This window comes from Eschrichtius robustus, chromosome 19 (assembly GCF_028021215.1).
Source record: "Eschrichtius robustus isolate mEscRob2 chromosome 19, mEscRob2.pri, whole genome shotgun sequence".
Lineage (NCBI taxonomy): Eukaryota > Metazoa > Chordata > Mammalia > Artiodactyla > Eschrichtiidae > Eschrichtius > Eschrichtius robustus.
The window spans coordinates 13,885,081-13,908,233 of NC_090842.1; the positions used below are offsets into that span (position 1 = coordinate 13,885,081).

Here is a 23,153-nt window from a genome sequence, read left to right on the forward strand (position 1 = left end):
GAATCATATCTTATAGTACCAGCTCAGCTTAGGTCCAGGCTCTGATGGTCTGTCCCCCTAGGTAAGCATCTTCATGGTAAGCCACAGCCCCAGGGAATGGGTGACAGCAACTGTTTTCCCAGCCCCTGGGTTCCAGCAGTGTACCAGCTCTAATTCCATGCTTTGTGTTGAGCACTTCATAGCTCTGTTACCCCAGATTTCTAGCCACTTCTGCCTGCATCCAGTCTCAGAGACCAGCAGGCCTGCAGCTTCTGCCCTGCTCTCCTGTGTGCGTTCTTGCTCCATTTCTCATCACAGGGATGTTTATCATTTTGTGTGGGGAGGGAGGGGGAGTACATGACTATGTTTTCAGCATTTTTTCTCTTTATGTATTACTGCTATGTGTTTAGAGTATAAATTTACAGTGCCATCTTCACTGGATGAGTTGGATTAAACTATTTATACCAAGGAACTGGGAACCCCTGCCAATACCAGTCTCCTGAGAAGGTATATCAAACCAGCTCTAACGAGATTCACAGAACTCCAGCCAATACACTGAGGGAAGCCGGCTGAGACAGCCTGGGGTAAGCTGATCAAAAGTTCCAATTAAAACTGCTCTCCCATCCCCACCCCATCTTCATTCCAGTCCACCATGGGATGGGGACAGGGGCGGGCAGACATGCAAACAGCATCTTTCAGATGTGGTCTGACCAGGCCTTCACTGAGGAAGGCCAGCCCTGCCTTCAGCCCCTCTTCCACACCACTTGAGCATTTCCCAGTGTTTCACCTGGCCGGGGAAACATGCATACTGGCCACATGGACACTCCTGATGAAAGGTCCATCTGACTCTCTTCAAGTCCCCAGCCCACCTGCAGCAGGCCCAGCCTTTAGTTTCAATTACATCAGAACAGCAGTGAACTCAGGAGCCATATTCGAGTCCAGGCTATCACCAGGCAGCTAGCCACTTTTTCTTTCCAGGCCAAGGTTCTTGAACCATCAGAGGAAGGCTATCCCACCTCCAGCCTCTTCCTCTCTGATTATCTCCTGCTTGTTCCTGCTGACCACCACTTTGACTTCCAAGCCATCACAATCAGCTTTCTTGACTCAGACCCTTCCTTGCTTGCTTCTTTCAGCTGCTAATGGATTCTGAAGGTTCGGCCCTCAGCCCTTTTTCTCCTTTGCCTCTCTATGGTGCCCCATCCCCCTCCAAATCAAGAGCCGGCCCTTCTACCCTAGATTCTAGATTGTATTCTCAACTGCCTCTTTAGCCATGTGGCATTTCAGACTTAACAAACTCATCACCTTCCTGCGTTCAAAAGCACATGAGATGGAGATGCAGCTCTCTCAATCATGGGGCCAAGGTCAGGCTCTTTCACATAGCATCCAGAGATCCCCAAACCAGGCCACCCTCCTAAGCCTCATCTCTCACTGTGTCCTACCCTCCAGGGGTTATGAGTTAATTTGGACCACAGGCCAAATCTGGCCCATATTTATTAAGATCCTACACGAAACCTAAAAAGACACAGACATGTTTATCTCCTTCACTTAAGCTCTAAGTGTACAGACACCATGTTATTTAATTCACTATCTAGCATTGGCCTTCATATAGTAGGTATCAAAAAATATTTGTCCATGGAGGGGAGGGATAATTTAGGAGGCTGGGATTAACATATACACACTACTATATATAAAACAGATAATCGGGGTTTCCCTGGTGGTGCAGTGGTTGGGAGTCCGCCTGCCAATGCAGGGGACACGCGTTCGAGCCCTGGTCCAGGAAGATCCCACATGCCGCGGAGCAACTAAGCCCGTGCGCCACAACTGCTGAGCCTGTGCTCTAGAGCCCGTGAGCCACAGCAGCTGAGCCCGCATGCCGCAAGAAGAGAAGCCACCGCAATGAGGAGCCCGTGCACTGCAAAAAAGGGTAGCCCCCGCTCGCCGCAACTAGGGAAAGCCCTCGTGCAACAACGAAAACCCAACACAGCCAAAAATAAAAATAAATAAATTTATTAAAAAAAAAAAAAAGATAATCAACAAGGACCTACTGTACAGCACAGGGAACGCTACTCAATACTAAATACTATGTAATAATATGGGAAAAGAATCTGAAAAAGAATAGATACATGTATATGTATAACTGAATCACTTTGCTCTATACCTGAAACTAACACAGCACTGTAAATCAACTACGCTCCAATATAAAATAAAAATTAAAAAAAATTTTGTCCAACTGAATATCACCTCTCTACATAACCCCAGGGTTATAAGAAGCAGAAGAGGGGAGTTCCCTGGTGGTCCACTGGTTAGGATTCGGAGCTTTCACTGCCGTGGCCCGGGCTCAATCCCTTGTTGGGGAACTGAGATCCCTCAAGCCACACGGCATGGCCAAAATAAAAAATACATATAGATTTTAAAAAGTAAAAAATAATAAAAAATAAGTAGAAGAAATAAATGGTAATGAAAAAATGTTTTGAAGCCACTTCTATAAATCACTGTATAAATATGCAGATGGAAGTGATCATTATAATCAGCCCCCACTCTTTCAGCTTTGACATTCTAGAAGTGAAAGCTTTCTCTAACTTCTCGTGGACCACCAAGAAACACGAGGCCTCAGGTACAAACCAGATTTCACAAATCGGAGGCAATGAGAAGGGTGAGTGTGTAAAAGCTAGAGAAGCTGCCGGGACGGTGGGAACAGTTGAAGTGGACTGCTCTTGAGCTTCTGTCAGCAGAGACACACCAGGGCTGCTAGGGACAATACTCTCTCTGGTGGCTCCCCTAAGCACCGCAGGCTGCTGGCTAAGTCCTCCCTAGCTAGGACTCATCAGATCTCACAACCATCCACCGCAGCTCAAAGTCCCTTTCCAGTCAAGCCTCCCAAAATGAAGAAGGCACCTAGAAAAACCTGGCTTCACTTTCTGGTTTTGCCGCTTGTCAGCTATTAACCATTTAGCCCCTCTGATCCATGCCCTGATCTGTAAAATGGGAGTACCATCTATTTTGGAGGGTTTCTGGAAGGGCAAGAGCCACAAAGCTCCCAGCCTCAGTGCCTGTGCTCCTGGGGTGGGCGGGTGGAGGGCCACGGTTTGGTTAGTCCCAGACCCAGCCTGGCCAGCTCTCTGGGCTGCAGGCCTGTGACCCTGGATAGGCACCACAGGTTCCTCAGCACCCTCAGCCCCACTCCAGCCCCGGCTTCCCCAGGCCAGCACCGCCAGGGTCTCCAGAGATTCCTTCCCTGCCTAACCACAGGTACTGCCCGCCCACCCCATCGACCCCCCACAGTGGCAGCTTCCAGGGAGGTGGAGTGGGCAGTGTAGACCTGAGGTCTCCGAGCCAGCTCTGCCCCAATGACCCCCACCCCCAGGCTGCACAGCGAACAATGCTGTGTCCATCCTGTGGCAGAGCTTGTGGGTCACGGAGCCTGTTACCTGTTCCCTGGCTTCATCATACTACACAGAACAGAGGCCTGCCCTGAGCTGCTTCTAAACAGCTCACTGAGGTCCATCCCATACTTGGCCACCTCTGTGGCTCTCTAGACACAAGCTGGCAGCAAGATTCTAGAAGAGGCACACAGCACCTCACACGCGTTTCATTCTACAGACGACGCACCCGGGAGAACTTTTCAACCAAGATTTTTAAAAGCCTTAGTCTTTGGTGTCTTTTTTTAAGTTTTCAAACTGTAAGTATTGGGCTTTGTATTTTGATGAAAACTCAGAATAGTGGCATTTGGGGCTGTGACTAGTAATCAGACCAAACTTGTAACCGACCATGGATCTGAATAAACCTATTCTTGGTCCTGAAAAAAAAAAAAGATTCTAGAAGAGACAAAGTTTGTAAGGGGGTTCCTCTACAGGGCTGAAAGCCTCTGACATTAAGAGAAGCAGGAGATGGACCTCCCTGGCAGTCCAGGGCTTAAGATTCCACGCTCACCCAAAAAAAAAAAAAAAAAAGAAAGAGAGAGAGGCAGGAGACAGGAGGAAGACCCTGAAGGTAGGAGATTGGGAAAGTAATCTAAGTTTCTTTGAGGACTTTTGGAGGAAGCAGGGAGCAGGATGAATTAAATGGTGGCCTAGGGCAAGTCAGAGAGGAGTCTGGAGAAGCTGAGGTCTAGACCTTATTGCCCAACTCTCCCTTCCAAGGGCAGTTAAACTTGACTACCCCACCCACACCCAGGGTCAGGGGACCATGGTGCTTACAGTCTGCTCTGATTTCCTCTAAAGATAAGGTTCAAAGCGTGGGAGGCTTGGCTATTCTTCACCGTTTAAGATTCAGATCTCAGTCACACCAGAGATGTAATGAAGAGCCACAGAAAAGCTGCCAGGCCCTCCTTTTCCTTCTGCACCTTGTCAGGATGCCTAGGGGATGTTCTGAATCTCAAGAGAAAAGCAAATATTTTTATTCAGCAAATATTATCACAGTGGGGAGTGGCAGACAGCATGGGAAGAGCCCCAGGCCTCTCCCTCCTTGTACAGCCGCATCACTGACCCCTTAGCAAAGCTCTTCTCTCTCCAGCCTCGCAGCTCCTGCTCTGTCGAGGAGCAGAGCAATGGGACTCCTCTGTTTTGAGGACGCCCCACCAGCCCCTCTAGTCTGCCCGCCACCCAGGGCTCCTTGGTTTTGCCAGCCAGGCTCCCCCTAGGAGAGCTGCCCTTCCAAGGGTATGCCAAGGGCAGCTGACCCCAGAGACCAGCAACCCAGGTCCCAGCTGTCAGCCTCTCCCTCTAAAGAGGAGGGAGCTGGTAACAGCATATCCCAGAGGCCTTCAGAGGGGCATAACCAGAGCAATACCCACCAGCTAGAACATGGGTGGAGGGCAGAGCCGAGGGCTTCAAGAAGGAAGAGGTGAGTCAATCCTCAACTTACAGACCCCTTGGGGAGAAGGATCATGCTTCCCGTCCAACTCATGCTTATCAATGGGAGTCCTCCTTGCTCAGAAACATGGGTTACTCCGATCCTCCTCAACGCTGGCTCCCCCAAACGCACACACCCTCTACCCTGGGGTGGGAGGACTAGTGTAAGTTTGATAGATAGAAGGTTTAAAAGAGAGTCTCACTGCATTCCATTGCCCCCGCCAGAACTGGGTGAAAAGAAAGGAGTAAATGGTTTCTCCAGGTAACCTTCAACCCCCTTCTCCCCAACCCATACACCCACGTGGCAGGGGACGAGCCTGTGAAAACCTGGTCCATACACCCAGACAGCTTCCTGGAATGCTCCCAGGCAAGGGCATGCAGACTGAGAAGGAAGCTCCAGGGGCTGGGGGCAAAGGGCAAATGTTCTCCTGAAACAGCAGATTCATACACATGGCAGAGAGAGGCAGGGCGTTGCCTTTCTAACTCCCAACCAGCCCCCTCAAGAAATCCTGCATCTGATCACTCTCACCCTCACCACTGGGGAAGGGACAGGACTGGTGCTTCTGTGTGCCACCACTGCCCTGGCTCGCCCCCTCCCCAGCCTGCACTGTGGCACGGGGCTCTGGACAGGGTCCTCCTCCCTGTACTGTAAGCACCGGAAGGTTGGCCACCTGAAGAAAGCTGATGGGGAAGGGCTGAGCTAGGGTCTGTACAAGTCCTGCCAGTACACACCTAGGGAAAGGAGAAGCTGTGCTTCTAGAATCTTCCAGTCCACAGTCTCTGTGGCTCACAACTCCAGCCAGGCCTTGGCCCAGGCCCAGAGTTGAAGGATTCAACTTAAAACTCCAGCATCTATCCCCACATCCTCTGTGGGATGGGCGGATGGGGGAGAGAATGCCGGGGAAGAGGCCTTAACCTAACTGGCCAGCACTGTGGCCCTGCGGGAGAGGGGCCCGGGAAGCAGGGTGACTGATGCTTCGCTGGAAAGGAGGGCTGCAGGACCGCTGTCTGTGTAGTCATTGTACGCACACGACCCAGCAGGACTCCAGGCCCTCAGCAACCAGGGGGCAGACACCAGCCCTTCCTGGGGGGCATACTGGGATGGACCTGGCCCAAAGCTCTGATACACAGGGCAAGCTCCGGCCCCTGACAAGGCTGGCAGAGCTCCTGGGATGCAAAGGTCCAGAAACAGTGCTTCTGGGAGCACAGCAGCCCCCATTCTGGGGTTCTTCCATCCCCCAACCCGGGGCGGAAGTCAGGGGCGCACACTCACTCCACTAGGGCCAGCGTCACACTTGAAGGTGCAAGTGAGAACAGGGCTCTGCGTCCTCAGTGCCAGGACTGTGCAAACCTCTTCCCCTGGGCTAGTATAACCTATGGCTGGAACTCTTCAATCCGCATGGCCCTGCCAAATCCTCTGGGACCAGGCAATATCATGAAGGTGACAGTCCAGGCTGCAGGCACGGAGGCCTACTTTGTCTGGGGCGAGTTTCTCTAAAGGGCTCCAAGCTCAGCAGGGCAGCAACAGTGGGCTGTAACTGTCGGCAGACAACCTCCCTTACTCTATCCGCCCTGCCCCCACATTTCCTTATCAGGAGGCGGTTCTTTTGATTTTTTTTGCGGCTTCATCTGAACACTGGTTATGAAATGGGAGCACCTTGCGTGCTGGCAGGCAGCCGTTTGGGGCGTGGACACCGTCTGGCTCCTGGGCACCACCTACATGCCAGGCAGGATGCAGAAGTGGGGCTGCAGGCTGGAAACTCCGCTTTGTGGTCAGGCGCTTATCTCCTTCCTTCATCAAGACTAGATGACTTCAAAGTGTTCTTTTTGCTTTTTTTTTTTTAAACCAGAACACTCTTTCCCCCCAACCCCACCCGAAAACTTCCATCAACCAGGCCAACTTATCAGTTTCTATTCTTGTGGCCCAGTGGGAAGAGGGAGGCTGGTGGTGAGACTTGTATAATTCCTGCCAAGATCAGATGCTGGAGAACCACCAACCCTTTACGGCAGCTTGTGGGCTAAGCTGGGGCCTGAGTGCTGTGTCAAGAGATGGGGCCCTGTTACAAGGCTTACTTAGAATAAATAAGGTGACACTGTTATAGGTACAGTCATGTAGGTGCCAATTCCCTGGGGGACCTCGGGAAGGAGCTATATTCCCTCACAGCCAATCAGCCCTGAGTAGAGAGGAGGTGTCCCACCTGCCCTGAAGAGGACTCATGGCAGGATGGGTCCCAGGGGTCCTTAGACAGGGAGACAGGTCAGCGCTAGGAGACCAGAGACTGGCAGAAAGGCGTACAGAGGTGCGCTGGTCCTAGGGGTGGGTATCTCCAGTGGGGAGAGTACCCCGAAAACCCTGGAAACAAACCAGTAACCTGTCCTTTGTGAGCCAGACTGTTTTTACTCTTCATACACCCTATCTTTAGCTTTCCCTTGTTCTCCTTTTATACTTAGTAACGTCTTTCAGAAAGGTCAGCCTGTGGCAGCTATGCTAATGAAAACCCAAAGGAGGTGTTTGCATCCATGCCTGGACCAGGAGATTAAAGGGGGCAATGTCCCCTCTCTCCCTCGGGAGTGGAGGTGGAGAGAAGCCCAGAGGTGGGCCCTTTGCTCAGCCTGTGTCCTCTGGAGTCATCTTTCCCACAGAAACCTTGGGAATTGCCGTTAGAGGCCCTGAGCTAGTGCCCAGCCTGGCGCCACAGGGCAACTGCCAGCACCAATCCCGCAGGAAGCACCCCTGCCCTGCGCCCCCGCTAATCCCCGTGTCACTAATATTCAGCTCCAGGAGGCAGAGAGCAGGTGGCTGGGAAACTGTAGAGGCCAGTGCACACCTGCTTTCATTCCCCCCTTGCTCTGGCTAAGCCGTCTTCCTCGTCACTGAGGAGCTGATAATATGCTGTGACTGACTCAGGCAGGACCCCTGGGAGGAAAGAACATCCCCAAGGTTGCTAGGCAGGTAATCCGCTTTCCCTTCAGGGAAGTGGCAATATCAGCTGCTATGAGTAGAGCAAAGGCAGCCTTCCCCTTGCCCTGCCTCTGCCCCTCGCCCCTGGGTGAGGGGAGCCAGGGTGGGGGAGCAAGGAGTCCTCCCCGGTCCCATCCTCAAAGAGCGATTCATCCTCCTGGACCTGGCCTACATTATATGTTTCCTGCTAAGATAGTATCTGTCATCACATCTATTACTGTTGTCAACCTCGGGGGAACATGGAGGGGAGGAATACACCGACTGGGGTCCATCACGATGGTCCCCAGGGAGCGGTATCTTTTGGCTAACTTTATTATGTATCCTGGGGTTACAAGGGGATGGCCAACATGATGGTGCTTATTTGGGGCTTGGGCTGTACAGGGTGACCTGGGGGCCACCAAGAGGTGGGGCCCAGGGCCTCCTTTCAAGCCCCTTGGGTGGTGAGACTGGGGCAGCCCCACCTCAACATGTTTCTATGAGTTAACATTTTACAGTGAACTCTGGACTAAACCCAGATGACCTCAATTCCAGGACTGGCTTTGCTATTCGACAGTTGCATGTCTGGGCAAATCTTACCTCTCTGGGCCTCAGGTCCTCCAACTGTAAAATGGGCATCATGATGCCTGCTGCCCTGCTTACCTCACAGTCCCCGTCAAGATGAAATAAGCGATGACTATAAGCTGCAAGGCACTATGTACCCGAGGTACCAGCGAATTTCAGCCTCACCGAGAAGAGGGAGTCAGGGACAAGAGTAGGCACTGTGGCTAAGCCTGAGGGAACAGGAGGCCGGACCCAGGCTGGCCAATCTCTGAGAACATGAACCCAGACAGAAACAGGTGGACCAGGGAGCCTGCGGGAGCCAAGCATGCAGGGCAGACACAGCGCTCTGGTCAGTCTGGGTTGGCAGACAGTTCAGGAGAGAAGACTGGCTGTCAGCAAGTATATGAAGGGCAGGAGGAAAGATGCATGAGGAGATGGTCAGAATGAAAAAGGAATTCAGTCCCAAACTCAGAAGAGCCCCGCCTTGCTCACTGAGCACCCTGGAGCTGGGGAGAAGCACCTCCAAGCTCCCAGGACCTCCAGCATCTTATTAACATACATGTCACACTCAGGGGACAGCCTTCCCTTTCTGACCAGGGGCCCCAGGGGAGTGACCCACTCTGGGCAAGACAACTGTGTCAGACTGAACTTGAGGTCTCCTCCTGCTAAGGTGAGGCTCGAAGCCCCAAGCACTTTTTTTTTTGCTGCACCACCCAGCTTGCAGGATCTTAGTTCCCCAACCAGGGACTGAACCCAGGCCCTCGGCAGTGAAAGCGCAGAGTCCTAACCACTGGACCGCCAGGAAATTCCCTCAGAGCTCTTTCTACAACACCCCATTCTTGGCTCTGCCAAGCTGGGTCAAACATCTGTACCCTTTACAAATTGGGGGTGACGGGCGAACTGAGGCCAAAATTGTGCTATTCATCTCTCTGTACCTGAAACTGGCACCACCATCCTGGGCATTCTCTTCCAAGGGAGAAGACACAGGGGCACAACCCTCCCCAGCAGGAAATACAACATAATCCAGAAAGCACAGCAGCCCTAGAGCTACATCCTTATCTAGGCCCCAGCAGGAAACGGCACAGAGGAGGGTGAGCATCTAGGAAGCTGAGATGACAGGGGAGACAGGGAGGGGATGGAGGCAGCACCAGGGCAGAAGTGGGCAGACTTGGGCCAAGGCCTCCTCTGTTTACTGGGACCTGGTTGAACGCACACTGAGTGAATGTCTCCCTCATCTCAGACAGATGGCCCCGGGCCACCACGAGGAAGGGAACATTTGCCATAACCTGCCTGTGTCTACTCTTTGTCTTGCAGTCCAGGGGATGAATGACTTTGTGGATGGGCAACCGGGGCACGGGGGCTCCTCCCTAAAAGACACCACTTACTACTGGAAAGAGCCTCAGCCTGCAAGTCAGATGACCTGGGTTCTGGACTCAGTTCTTCTACCTACTGGTTTGAGGAGATCCGGCATATTTCTCAACCTCCACTTCCTGATCTGTAAATGGAATGACTCAATGATTCTAAGTCCCATTCTACATGCTAGCATTCAGTTTTTAACAAGGTGAATGAATACATGGCAATAAATCCTTATAAGTTTGTCTACAGTGGTGATTCTGACATGCACACCTAGCTCTGCCTATTGCCTCAATACACGAAGCCTTTAGAATGGACGACAACCCCATTTTCCTTTGGGGAGTCATCTCTCCCCAAATTTCCATCCCTGTGCCTGGCCAATCAGAGCACCAAATGCAGCCAGCCACAGTACTTGATCCAAGGTTGGGCAAGGACCCTGATTCCAAGTGAACCCAGGACTCCTGTGGCCGTCCTGGGATGGGATGCTGAGAAGACGGAGGCCTGCACTGCTGACAGCACCTTCCACCATGTGGGAACTGAGAATGGTGTCACCATGGAGAAGGGCGGGGCGAGATGGCGTTGTTTGAGTCCCTCATCTTCCCTGTACGTGGCCAGCCATTCTCTCAGGTATGAGTCAACGGATTCCCTTTTATCAAAGCATTTTGAGTTGGATTCTTGGCTGTTGTAATTGAAGAAGTCCAACTGATACAATCTTGCACACATGTACAACCATTTTGCATTTCATTTAAAGGAATTTTAAAAAGCCACTACAGTATCGCTTGCCATCTGGTGCAGAAGGGTTGCCCTGAACCTGGCCCTAAAACCCTGTCCTTGATAGGTCAACCCAGCTCAGAGGCCCATGGGCCCACAGGAACAGAAGTGATTCTGGGATTCCCATCAGTGACTCATTCCTGGCCAGGTCCCACACCCTCCTCCAGCCGGGGACACTGCCCAGATGTACAGATGGTGAGAGAGCCACTGACATGCATGGACTTTCTGGGTGGCCTGGGGTCAGGACTGCCCACAGCCAGAGTCCCCCCATCACAAGCAAGACTCTGGAGGGGAGGGTGCTGCCCGGCTGGGCCCTGAACCGGCTGAAGTGGTCAGGGAAAGAAAAGATGACCCTGGACATAGAACACAACAGGAAGTCATGACCCTAGGTTCCATTCCTTGTCTGGCAATGGATTTTGGGAGGAACCCTTTCCAAACCTGTTTCTCAACCTGTTAAGAGTCATGTCTGGCTTTTCAAATGATGCCAGACACTCCCCTGAACTCCAGACACATCTATCCCACTCATTTCTGGAAGCCGCCCCTTTGATGACATATCTTAGAGGCACCCAAAAGTACCTCAAACTCACCCTGCTCCAAATCAAACTCACGCATGCTCTAAGCCCCTCAAACTGGACTCCCTTCTGTATTCCCAGTGTCTGGAAAGGGACATCATCCAGCCAACCCTGAAACCGGGGAGTCATCTATGTCCCTTCCTTCCTTCAACCTCCTGCAGCCAACCTCTTATAAAGTCCACCTGTTTACCACCAAAATCTCTCAGCTTTCTACCTTCCTCCACGTCTGCCACCATCACTCTATCCAAGGAACTGTCACCCTCCACCAATAGTAGCCCCTTAACTGCTAAAGTCCCAGATCTACTCAAGGGACACCCCCTCCAATTCATTCTCCAGAGAAAGGCCAAAGTTATCTTTCCAAATGCAAGATCCATCAGATCCCCATTTCCACTCCTCCCAGCAAAACACCCAGCCCTCCCAAAGCTCTGGGGCAAAGGTGGGACTCCCTTAAGACCCCATGGTCCGACGTCTGGCTGGCTGAGTGGCAGGTTAACCCTGAGACCAAAATGCACCAGGCAGGTCTGGGAGTCACTGCTCAGCCCAGAGCCCTGGCTGCACCCTGGAGTACGTCCCACTCCCAGGTCAGGCTCAGAACAGCTCAGTCTTGCCAGGACTGACCCTCCCCCAGTACAGACTTCATCTAACCACAGATGGGAACGGGAGCTGGAGGCCAGGCAGGGGAAGCCCAGCTGGGCTGAAGCCAGGGGCTGTGTATATCAGAAAGGAGAGAAGATAGAGCAGGGCCACAATAGCCTGTCAGTATCTGTGGCGCAGGCTGAGAGAAGGCAGCTGTCAGGAGGATAAAACTCAAGAAGTCTATCTCTTCCCTCTTATCAGACTGACCCTTGGCAGCCTCACAGCCTGTGGAGAACAAACAGTCATTAACAACCCTTCCCATACTTCCAGCACAATCGTGTGCAACCAGCCCAGCCCTGGGAAAGCCCAGGCCTTCCCCCCCTGCCAGGGTGGTTCTTGGGGCCCATCTCTTGGCCAGACCTCTCCATCCTGCTTCTCCTTCTTGAGCAATGAAATGTTATGCTCTGCTCAAACTGGTCTCCTCGGGGCCAGTGGTCCCTGCCCATTCAGTTCAGGCCTTTGCATCATGTTATGTGTGGCCTTTGCCTCACCATCTTCCTTCTCTCCTCTACTAAGAAACTCTACCCAGCCCCCTTCCAGGCGTGTTCTCAACTCCTTGCAGACCCGCCAGGAGTCTGTGCTGCCGATCTGGCGTCTCCCATGATCAGCCTGTCATCCAACCTCCCATGCTGGCTTTGGGGAAAAAATCTTGCTAGAGCAGAGTGAGGGCATAAGGAGGTGAGGGGACTGGGAGCAGAAAGAAACAGGAAGCCTATAAACAGTCACCCCAAGGCCTAATCAGTTTAGGCCAGTATAGGAAGGGAAGAACGCAATGAGAGACCAGTTGGGTTTTTCTGCCTGAACCCAGGACAGAGGCAGAGCGAGGGTTGGGAGGTGGGGATGAGGACAACGGGAGGCACGGGGACAGCTCCCTTGGCTGCAGGAGCCCAAGTTCTCCAGAGAGATGCCGGAGCAGGCTGGCTGCTGTTCAGTACATCCAAGCGGGTTAGCAGAAAGGTCAAACCGATTCCCATGGACGTCTGGACTGCATGGTGGCATCCTGGGCCCCAGCACTACCTCCTCACTCAGGATACGGCATTCCTCTGTCAGGTCTACCAGACGATTTGAGAGCAAATTCCTGAACAGGTCTTTAAATTCTTTATTTACAGATGAGGGCTCTGGGGCCCAGAGAGGGGCAGCGACTTCCCCTGGGTCACACAGCACCAAACCCCCTGCGGGTAAGTAAGACAGTGAGAATCCTGTATACACCCAGCCAGACTGGGCCCTGGACTATGAAAATCATCGGGGCCCCCTGACCAAACAAACTGCTTCCTCTTTGGAAGAGCAAAATAGCCCTGCCCTGAGGCTCTCATTCAGGCCAGGCCCCCACCCTGGCCACAGTGGCAGACAACAGAGGGTCTGCTGGCTCCTCTTCCTGTTTTGCACAGGATGAATGGCAGGGTAGGCCCACAGATCCAGGATGGGCAGGAATTGCTGGCATGGCGGGTGGGCAGCATGAGTGGAAGAAGACACCTTGTGAAATATCTCAACCAGGTGTAAAGAGGGGTGAGGTATCTTCTGTGTTAATCACAGGAAATGCCACTTGAGAGCTCTGAACTCACATTTATCCACTGCTGCTTTAGGGTCAAGCGTGAATTGCTTTTCAGGCACTGAGGAAACCCCTTCATCCATCAGCTGCCACTGTAGCCTTGGGCTGGACCTCCCTGACATAAACTGCTTGCCCTGCTCCCATTTCACAGCATCTTCCTCTAAGGAAGTGCCAACGTTGGCTCCCCGATACTGGAAGAGCCTGAACAGGGTTCCCATGCCTCTCCAAACCCCCTTCGGGCTTTCCCATCTCCCTCTACCTGTGGTATCTGGGGTTTCCTCCTGAGCTATGCTGGAGACCCCAGGAATCAGCCAGAAGCTACACAGGTGTGGGTTCAGGGAAATACAAAGCCCTCCGGGACAGGACGGAACAGAGAGAAGGCCAACCCCTGGAAACTCCCTTGTGGCCGCCTCGGACTCAGATGGTTCCCTAGAAAACCCAAGAGACAGGAACTGGGAGCTCAGGGGCTCTCGCCCCTCCCCTGCCTTCCCGCACAGCCTCAGTCCCTCCGGCTGCTGTCTGTTCCACTTGCTCGGCCAGAGGACTCAGCACCGGGCCACAGAGACTTTTGTTTCCTCCTGACTCTGGTTCCAGTTTACCATCAGTATCAAAAGAGGTATTTGGTTTTCAACTGAACTTGGGTGAGAATGAGGGTTGGAGGGAACTCCACTGACAGGTCAGGGGAGAGTCCCTTGCAAACCCAAAGGGACCCTCCCCACCAGGAAGGAAGGAGGTGGGAACTATGCATGGTGACAGATGTTAACTCATTTGCAGACATTTCACAGTGTATACAAATATGGAATCATTATGTTGTACACCGGAAACTGACCTAAGGTTATATGTCAATTACATGTCAATAAAAAAAAAAAAGGAAGGAAGGAGTGGGAGTGAAGGAGCAGGGTGGAGCTGTGGGAGGTGACATGAGTGGGGAGGGGGAATCCCCACTCCCGCCCTCAGTTCCCTCACTTGTGCCTCCTCCTACCATCCACCTCAACTTCCCCTCTCACTACCCACTCCAGCCTCTCTGAATTCCCTTCAGCCACACTAACAACTTGTTGATTCTTCCTCACCAGAACGGTTCCCTCTAGACCAATTAGCTATTCGCATTTGTTGCTGATTTTCTTCCTCAGAAGGCTGCAGACCTGCTCAAGCTGGGAGGCTGTTGCCTGCCTGCTGTGCTAGGACTTTACAGCAGAAGGATTCAGAGAGAAAGGGTGAGGGCTGCTCTCTGGGGTCCCTGGGTCATGCCCCAACACCTCAGGGTCTCCTGCCCTCCCTCAAGCCCCCTTTCAGGAGCAGGACGGGCCTCATGCCTCAACTGCACAGAAGCAGGGCTGCTTTCTGTGTCCCTCTGGTATGTTTCCCTCCCTGATCCTAGAGAGGAAGAGAAGGAGAAAAAAGGAAAAAGGATGCTAATGGGCCAAGGTGATAAACTAGCAAGAGATGAGAAACAGAGGACTGCAGGACAGAGAACGACGCCCCTCCAGGCAGGAGATGCATGTGCTGCCGGCTCCCCTCCCACGTCAGCAGCCAGTGGGGTGATGTCAGTCAACCTCTTTCCCTCTCTGGACTTCCTCATTTGCAGAGTCACATCCCCTTGAAGGAAGAAGCCATTTGAGGATGTTTTTCAACAACTGAGAGCAGAACTGTTTGTTTTGTTTTAATGCTATTATTTCACAAATACAAATTTAGCACTGACATCAAAATAAAGAAAAGTTACATTTTTCTCTAGATTTCTCTTGTCCCTGGTTCACCTTACTGTACATGGTGGAATGCACTGCATTCATAGGTGACAAAATATCACTTATATTTGAATGCTAACAGCTCTAACTGAGGGGAACAGTCCTCTTCACCCCAGGAAGATGACCTTCTCTCTGAGAATCTGTGGAGATAAGTACTCTTCAGCACTGCCCCTCCTGCCCCACCCCAGAGAGGACCCTGTCCCCTCCCTCCCGTTCCTGTAGGAGGAAACTTCCCCAGTTCTCAGCTAGGAAGTTGGGGTGGCCCAAAGCCCAGCCTACGCCCTGGGGCCTTAGGAGAGATCTGCAATGGCAACATGAAAGCGTGATTGACAACATGCTGTATAATGATTTATGAATAAGCACCAAGAAGTGCTCTAGAATGGCTGCTTATGGAAACACACAGGCATCCCTGGTGAGCCCCGCCTAACTGGAGGAAAAGCCTGTTGTCCCCAGATAGCAGGCAAAGTTCAGACCCTCTCCTTGCAAAATGTCATTTGGAGATGTTTGCCCTAATAGTTAGTGAGGACTTGTTAACAACCATTCTGAGCAGAAGGGGAGGAAAATCTAAAACCTAAGTCCCCAGAGAGCTGGGCCAGGTCCTTTAGTTGGTTAAGGGCTCAGGTATTGGGAACACGTGGTGGGGGAATTTGGGGCATGGGAACTGAGTGGGGAAGGGGAAGCAGGAGGAAGAAGGCCACCCAGGTGGAAGTGTGGAGACAGAAGAGATGTAGGCATGTTGAGCGTGGACAAGAAAGCCCCAGCTGCTTTCAGGATGTACTGGGCCCCTGAAGCTTTGGGGCCCCACCTCTTCAGGGCTGAGGCCCCAAACCTCAGGCAGCATGGAGTCAGGAGTAACGAGCTCACCAGGGTTCCGTGTGTGCTCTGAGCACCCTGCATGCAGCCCTCCAAAGCAAAGACACATCATCTCCTGCAAACTCTTTCTCCTCCTGACTGCCCCATTTCAGCTAAAGGAACCAACCTCATCACCCAAGCAATGAAGTGTCAAACCCTAGCCAATCAAGTGTCTGTTCCAGAAAATATCTACTTTCACAATTCTCTAGAATCAGTCCCTTCTTTTCCATTTCTACTGCCAAGTTCCAGCCTTCATTACGTCTCACCTGGACCCTACCTAGTTTTCCGTTTCCTCCCTCCCTTCTTTTCTTGTCCCCTTATGACCCAGCCATACCTTGCTGCCAGCCTGCCCTCTGCCTGCTCAGAAACCTTTCAGAACCAAGCCCTCCCTTTGCTGTCTGCCGATTCGAGTCCTCGTTGAGTACCTTGCTGGACTGATCTCTTGCAGTGCCCACTGCCACTTCTTCTGGGGACTTCAGCTTTTGGATACAGTCTGGGGGGACTGCCTACCATGCCACCAGCCCTTCCCTGGCCAGGGAAGGAGCATGGCCCAGCCTGGGCCAAAGAGACATATCCTCCCTGGGATATGACTCCCAAGCTGTGGTGACAAAATTACAGAGCACAGCTGGAACAGATTTATCCTGGCGACAGAAGTACCCTGAAGAGGCTGGCCTTTGGCTCCTGCCTTACCCACTCCAAGACCCTGGAGGGGACTTGGGTCCTGAGTCATCCCTCAGATTCTAGGAGTTCCCATAGCCCTCCAATGAAGTCCTTTCCTGCCAAAATCAGCCAAGCTGTTGCTTGTAACCAAACAGGATCTTCTCACTGCTTTTTGAAATACCTCTCCTATGCTCCAACCAAAAGGGAAAACTCCCTAAAAGTGCCATGATGGCCTCTCTCTGCACCTGTTGGCCTGCACACTCTCCAGCCTGTAGGCACTGCTGGAACTCTACCTGCCCCTTCAGGGCCCAACCCAAAGGCCTCTTCTGAACCCTCTACGCGGATGACTTCCGCCTCCTTTAAACCCACAAGCCGCTGGCTGCCCCTTCTGCCTTCCACTGTGGACACCAGTGTACTTGTCTTATCCCCCTCCCAGCGGACAGTGACTTGGTCATTCTCTCCTCCACAACACCCGGCATAGTTCCAGGCTCAGTAAAATTCACCAGGCTCTGGGGGCAGACAACCCAGAGGACAATTACAGGTTTTCTGGGCAAGACAGACAGTGAGTGACACAGAGCACAGGGTGTGCTGTGGGTAAGGCCTGAGTCTGACTTCCGTATCCTCCACTTACCAGCTGTCTGAGCTCGGGCGAGTCTCATAAGTTCTGTAAGGCTCAGTGCTTCTTCTATGAAAGAGTGACAACAATGCCGACTCCACAACACTGCTGTGAGGATCTGACGAGCTGACATGTGAAAGCATCTAGCCCGGTGACTGGTGAGGAATAAGCGCTCAGGGAACAGCAGCCGTTATTCCAGCTGTTCATAGCGACTGGTTTAGTAGATGCTCCACCAGAGGGTTGGAATCAGGAGCCCTGGGCCTGCTGTGTGACCCACAGTGCATCTCTCTGTTTCTCAGTAACCCCGCCTATGTCTACATCTGCCTTATCAACCTCCTAAAGAACAATAGGTGGAAAATGCTTGGCAAAGTAAAAGCACAATGTAAGGGGTTCCTCCTGTTCTTCTAAATTTCAGAGGTTCCCAGGCATCCCGTCCAGTGTGCAGCATGGCCAGCACCCCAGCCTGCTCGTTCTGAGGGACAGGGCAGATGAGTGCCTAGTTTGGCGTCTGCTTCTCCATGGCCACGCAGCCACCTCTTTTCCAAAGCCCTGGGGCCTAAATGTCCTGCTTTTGTGGGGCCTTCTTTCAAATAGCCATAGGGCAGTGTCTGCTATGTGGTTACAGGGGGACTGGGAGCTCAGGCCCCACAAGTCACCCCTACCACCAACCTAGCCAACACTGGGCAGCATGAGAATGGAAGGAAACGGCTAATCCAGGGCAGCTGCCAGAACAAGCCTGGGTGGGGAAGCACGGTAGGAGGAAATCTCTCTTAAGACTTTACATCTGGGGACTTCCCTGGTGGCGCAGTGATTAAGAACCCGCCTGTCAGTGCAGGGGACACGGGTGTGAGCCCTGGTCTGGGAAGATCCCACATGCCACAGAACTAAGCCCGTGCGCCACAACTACTGAACCTGCTCTCTAGAGCCTGCGAGCCACAACTACTGAAGCCCGCGCGCCTAGAGCCCGTGCTCTGCAACGAGAAGCCACCACAATGAGAAGCCCGCGCACCGCAACGAAGAGTTGCCTCGCTCACCGCAACTAGAGAAAGCCCACGTGCAGCAACGAAGACCCCACGCAGCCAAATAAATAAATTTATTAAAAAAAAAAAAAAGACTTTACAATCTGCCTGGATTAATCACCCAAGCAACTGTCATGGCCCCAAACCAGTGGTTCTCAAGTGTTATGGCCAAGAAACTGGGCAGAAATCAAATCAAATCCTAGGCCCCACCCAGACTGCCTGAACCAGAAAACTCTGGGAGTGGGACCCAGCCAGCTGTGCTTTACACAGCTCTCCAGGGGGATTCTGATGTCTGATCAAGTATGAGAAATCCTGCCCTTTAACTGCAAGACTCTCCACTTTAACTCAAATTACTGAACACCTACTATGCGCCAAGGACCAAGCCGGGTGGTGATATTTCATAAATGAGGACACGTCCGAAGAACTTCCATAGTTTAATGGTGGTCAAAATCAAGTACACAAATACACAAGGCAGGATGGGGTATAGAACAAAGCAACGGAATCAGCTTCCCATCCCTCTCGCCAGACTCCACCCCTCAGATCTTCTCTTGCCATGACCGCGGAAAAAGAGAACTCCAGTTCCGGGAAACCGGTCCCCCCATGCTTCTATTCTGGACTCCTCATAATTGCAGGTAGTTTTTTGGAGAAGAGTGATCCTCACCCTGAGGCATGTTTCAGGTCCAGAGATTTGGTTCATGGGGAAATAGCCCATGAGGCCATACCTAGTGGTTCTTAGCAACTTGGAAATTGGCACTATCTAGGGTTTGGGCTCAGAAAGTTCCTAGAGAGCTGTGAGCATGCCACAGCACATCACAGCACCGCATTCCCGTGCAGGGTCACTCCCTCAGGTCCCTGGCAAGCTCGCACGTGAGTGCAGATGCAGACATAAACACGAACACAGACAGTTGGCCCCCTGGCCTCCCTTCCTCCATTCTCAAGTTACAAGGTTAAAGGCGTCCTATTCACAGCCAAGGGGGAGGGATGAGAGAGGGGTACTGAAGCAGAGAACCATCTGGTTCAGATCAAGATTGCTCATTCAGGACCCCAGTGGAACGCCCAGAGCCTGCCTTCCTGATGGCTCATAGATTTCCCTCCCTCCCCCAACTTCCCACTGGGAAACTGAAGACTGGGCTAAGAAGGGGTGACCCATAGGCAAATCTACCGAAGGAAGACAAAAAACTGAAAACAAAAAACTGAATTATACACGCAAGTCTGTGCCACCTCTCTGAGCCCTGGCTCTCTCTTTCCTTCAAATCCTGAACACCACAACTAAACTTGAGATCACCACCTAAGTCACTGCATCTTCCTCCACAAAGAGCTCAGGGCACCTAGCAGGCATCCTTCCCTGAACCGGCAAGCCCCTCCAAAGTTAGCAGCAGAAGCAAGATGAGGCTTAGGGGTGTGGTCTCCCAGACTCCTCTTACACCGCCATCTCCACCAATGTAGGAGGTTTCCTCCATCTCAGGGGGACGCTGGAGTCCATCAGGCATAATAAGAGGAAGGGATGACCATCCAGCTTCCAGACAACTGTCCCAAAGACAAGATGGGAGTGTGCGTTACTGGCTAGGATTGACTCACCCAGGGACCCCAGAGTGCCCTGATCCCCCCTCAGCAGCTTTGGTTGAAAGAGGCTGCCACTCCCTTTCCACCACCAGCCCCTCTCTCTCCCCTTTCCCCCCAACACCACCTTAGACTCTGTTCTACAGTGCTTTATAAAGCACTGTAGAGTAAGATGCGGGATGGCAGATGGATGCAGTTGGCAAGAAATAAAAATCAAAAGGCTAACTTGACTAAACGAGCAATAGGTGGGTGACCCTACAGGCAGAGTAGGCCAGAAGTGAAATACAGGAAGGAGGAGGGGGAAACAGAAGTGGGAGAAAACCCAAGGGGAGACTAAAGTGAGCTCAGCCCAGAGCTGCAGCAGGGAGCTGGAAAGTTTGGTCCCGTCACCTAGGAATGACTGGAGGGAAGAAATGACTCTTCCATGCCAAGACATGGGCTCAGACCAGCCCCACAGGACTGGGGCATGGACTTGGCCAAGTTCCTGGTTTGTGCCAAGCCTCAGTTTCTCCAAAGTGGGAAGGAGGTCAAGCCGTTAGGTCTCATCAGAGAGAACTGGGCCATTTTGGGTGGCTAGGGGGCAGTGCCAGGTAGGGGAAAGAGGATAGAGGTGCTGATGGTGCAGAGACATCCTTCGGCCAACAGGAGCGGGGCAGGGGTCTCTCAGTAGTGCACAGGCCAGGAGCGCGCGCGGGGGTTGGCGGCGCGAACTAGGCAGTGGACTGAAGTCGGGACTGGGGCACGGAGCGCTTCCCAGGGCTGGGGCTGGCGCTGCGGGCTGCCGCCAAGGAGAGGAACAGCCACGCGTGGGAGCGGCTGGAGATGCAGAAGCAGAAGGCGGGGAAAGGGGATTGAGGCCAATGTAAGCGGACCCCCGCCCCCACGGGGGAGCCCAGCGCCCCGACCCAGGGGAAGTTGCCGGGGTGGACCGGGCGGGTGTGGGCCGCTGGCCGAGCCAGCTGCCCGCGCAGAGGGGGTTCGGGGCAGAGAGGGGCCCGGGGCGCCCCACATCCCGCCCGCCCTCATCCCGCCCGCGCACCTCAGTCAGCGCCGAGCGCCGCGCGGGCCATACTCGCCGCTCCTGCTGCCGCCTCCGCCCGTGCAGAGAAAGCCGCCGCCGCCGCCAGCGTCTGGACCCGTTATCTCCGCGGCTCCCCAGTCCGCCCGCAGCGGGCCAGTCCCGCCCTTGCCGGCCGTGCCCTCCCCAAGCGAGCAGCCGAGCCGCCGCCGCCGCCTCAACCCGGCCCCTCCCCCCACCCCAGCCCGGCTGGAAGGGAAGGGTGGGGGCAGGGGGGCAACTGCCCCCTCCCCATTCACATCCTCCTGGTCTGTCCCCTCCCACCTCCTCCTTCACACCCCTGGGCATGCTGGGATATGGAGTCCAGCCTGCGCCGGGCCGCTAGGAGTGTCCGGCATCCAGAACTACTACTTCCAGAAGATAGCGCGTGAGCCTTAGGGCTTGTGGGCTTTGTAGTTTTGCCAAGGCTCAGGGATTCTACCGCGCAAGAGAGGAGAGGGGGATGGGAGATCTCGATTCCCAGAAGGCCGGGCTCGCGATGATGGAAATAGGATTTGGGGTCTGCGATGCCCCGGACCCGGGGTGAATACCTGGATCTCAAAGGAGATGCAAAGTAGCTGAGGATGCCTCTCAGACACGGCTGTGGTCAGCTGCAGCCGAGCGGGACTAGAGGGGAAGCCTGTGGCCCGAGAACCGCGCCCCGGATACCATTCCCATTTGCGCTTGCAAAGAGCCTTGACCTGAGGCTAGCTTGGCTTCGTGCCCGGGCTCCATAAGCTGGAGCTGCGGTGGGGCCGCTGCGCACAGGCGGGAGAAGAGAGAACACCAGGAGCCACGTGGGCGTGTGGTTTTCCCGACTTGGGAAAAAGGGGCCGAGTGTCTGGGTTTCCTGGAGCGCTCACCCCCTGGGGCACCTTCTCATTCCAGTCTCCCTCTCTGGTTGGTGCCCTTATCTCCCAACTGTTTAGGGCAAAGTGCACACATTTTAAATATTTTTCCATGTCTTCTCTTAGCACATGCTTCCCCCAATTTCCAAACCTACCTCAATCTTAATGAAGCTCCAGGTTGCCCTCCAAGTTTCATCCCCTCTGGCAGAGGGGAGGCCTGTAAGCCAGTAATTCTCTAACTGGCGTCTATCAAATTCTCCTGGAGAGTTTGTTCAAACACAGCTGACCCATAACCCCAGTTGCTGTTTCTTTAACTCCAGGGTGGACCTGAGAGTTTGCGTTTCTAACCAAGTTCCCAGGTGATGCTGGTTTGGGGAACCACTTTGAGAAGTGCTGCTATTGGCGTTTGTTCGCTAGAGTTCTGGCATTGTCCTTCAAGGATGGGCCGGCTGTGGAATAATAATTAGCCTCTGAAGAACCAGGCTATAGAAAGCGGGGTCTCAGGCTAGTTTACCACAGAAATGCTCTTTTTAATTTAAATAAATAAATCAGTTCATGCAGTAAAAGGAAAATACTACATGGGCCTGAAAGGTGTTCCAGACCTTAGCCCTTAGCATTCTCTCCAAAGCTGGGAAAGTTTTCTGTTTCAAAGAGGGGCAGGTGGGGTATACCTGGTGCTACTCCCCAAGCTCTGGGTGCAAGCCAGGGGTTGAAATCTCAAATCTATAGGATAGGGTCAGCTCAGTGGTATCCTCTGCTTCTGGGTGTATGATGACCTATAACAGGCCAGAGGATTGAGAGGTGGGGAGGTGGATTCCTGACTTGTCTGTTAGCAGAGAGTGACTCTCACACCTACCCAGGTAGACCCTACTTACCACATGATGTTCTGGGAGCTACAAACCTCAGAAGGGGAAACTTGGTGACCTTCACCCTCAGGCACGATCTCAGACTCTTTCAGCTGTGAGATGACAAATGTTCTCTGCTCCACCAAACTCTAGCCAGGCTCCTCTGGGCCCTCTTCTCCAATAGGCCTCAACCTTGGCCTATAAAAACTACACTCTTGGGACTTCCCTGGTGGTCCAGTGGTTAAGACTCCGAGCTTCTACTGCAGGGGGCATGGGTTAAATCCCTGTCGGGGAATTAAGATCCTGCATGCCGCGAGGGGGGGCCAAAAAAAAAAAAAAACCCACAAACCAACAAAACCTACACTCTCAACACAAATAATTTTATCCACCCTCCTCCGCCCACATTAAAAGACTTAAACCGAATAACATAGTTTCTAACACCTCAAGGCCACATCCCTAGGATGACCCTAACCCCCTTTAAACTGCCTGCCCGAGAAAGCTCCAGAATTTACTGTTTGTTCTAGACAACACCTGTAATAAGGTCTCCACCACCACCCCTTTCTCAGAGCATATACTAAAAAGGGCTTACAACTGTGACTTCTTCCTGCCCCTTTGAGGTGTATATCAGATGTATATGTATTATGTGTCTTTCTCAAGGACCTGAAAGCCATTCCCTTGAAATGTAATCATTGGAATGGATAGGGCCTCTGTCTCCCAGTCTCTGTGGGTGGGTGGAGTCCTA

The 23,153-nt window shown here is 52.9% G+C and overlaps 1 protein-coding gene across 3 annotated transcripts in view; it reads right to left on the reverse strand.

Moving 5' to 3' along the window:
* ST3GAL2 (ST3 beta-galactoside alpha-2,3-sialyltransferase 2) overlaps window positions 1-20,917 on the reverse strand; it is a 45,878-nt gene extending 24,961 nt beyond the window's left edge. Inside the window, exons 1-2 of one of the 3 annotated variants that reach the window (XM_068528857.1) lie at window positions 20,701-20,917; window positions 19,526-19,628 (exon numbers count right to left, since the gene is read on the reverse strand). The gene's annotated coding sequence lies outside the window, so the exon portion shown is untranslated. Of the gene's footprint in view, window positions 1-4,175; window positions 4,196-19,525; window positions 19,629-20,700 lie in introns of those variants that run through there. The other 2 variants (XM_068528855.1, XM_068528859.1) reach the window with 2 other exon arrangements.
* Window positions 20,918-23,153: the final 2,236 nt, after the last annotated feature.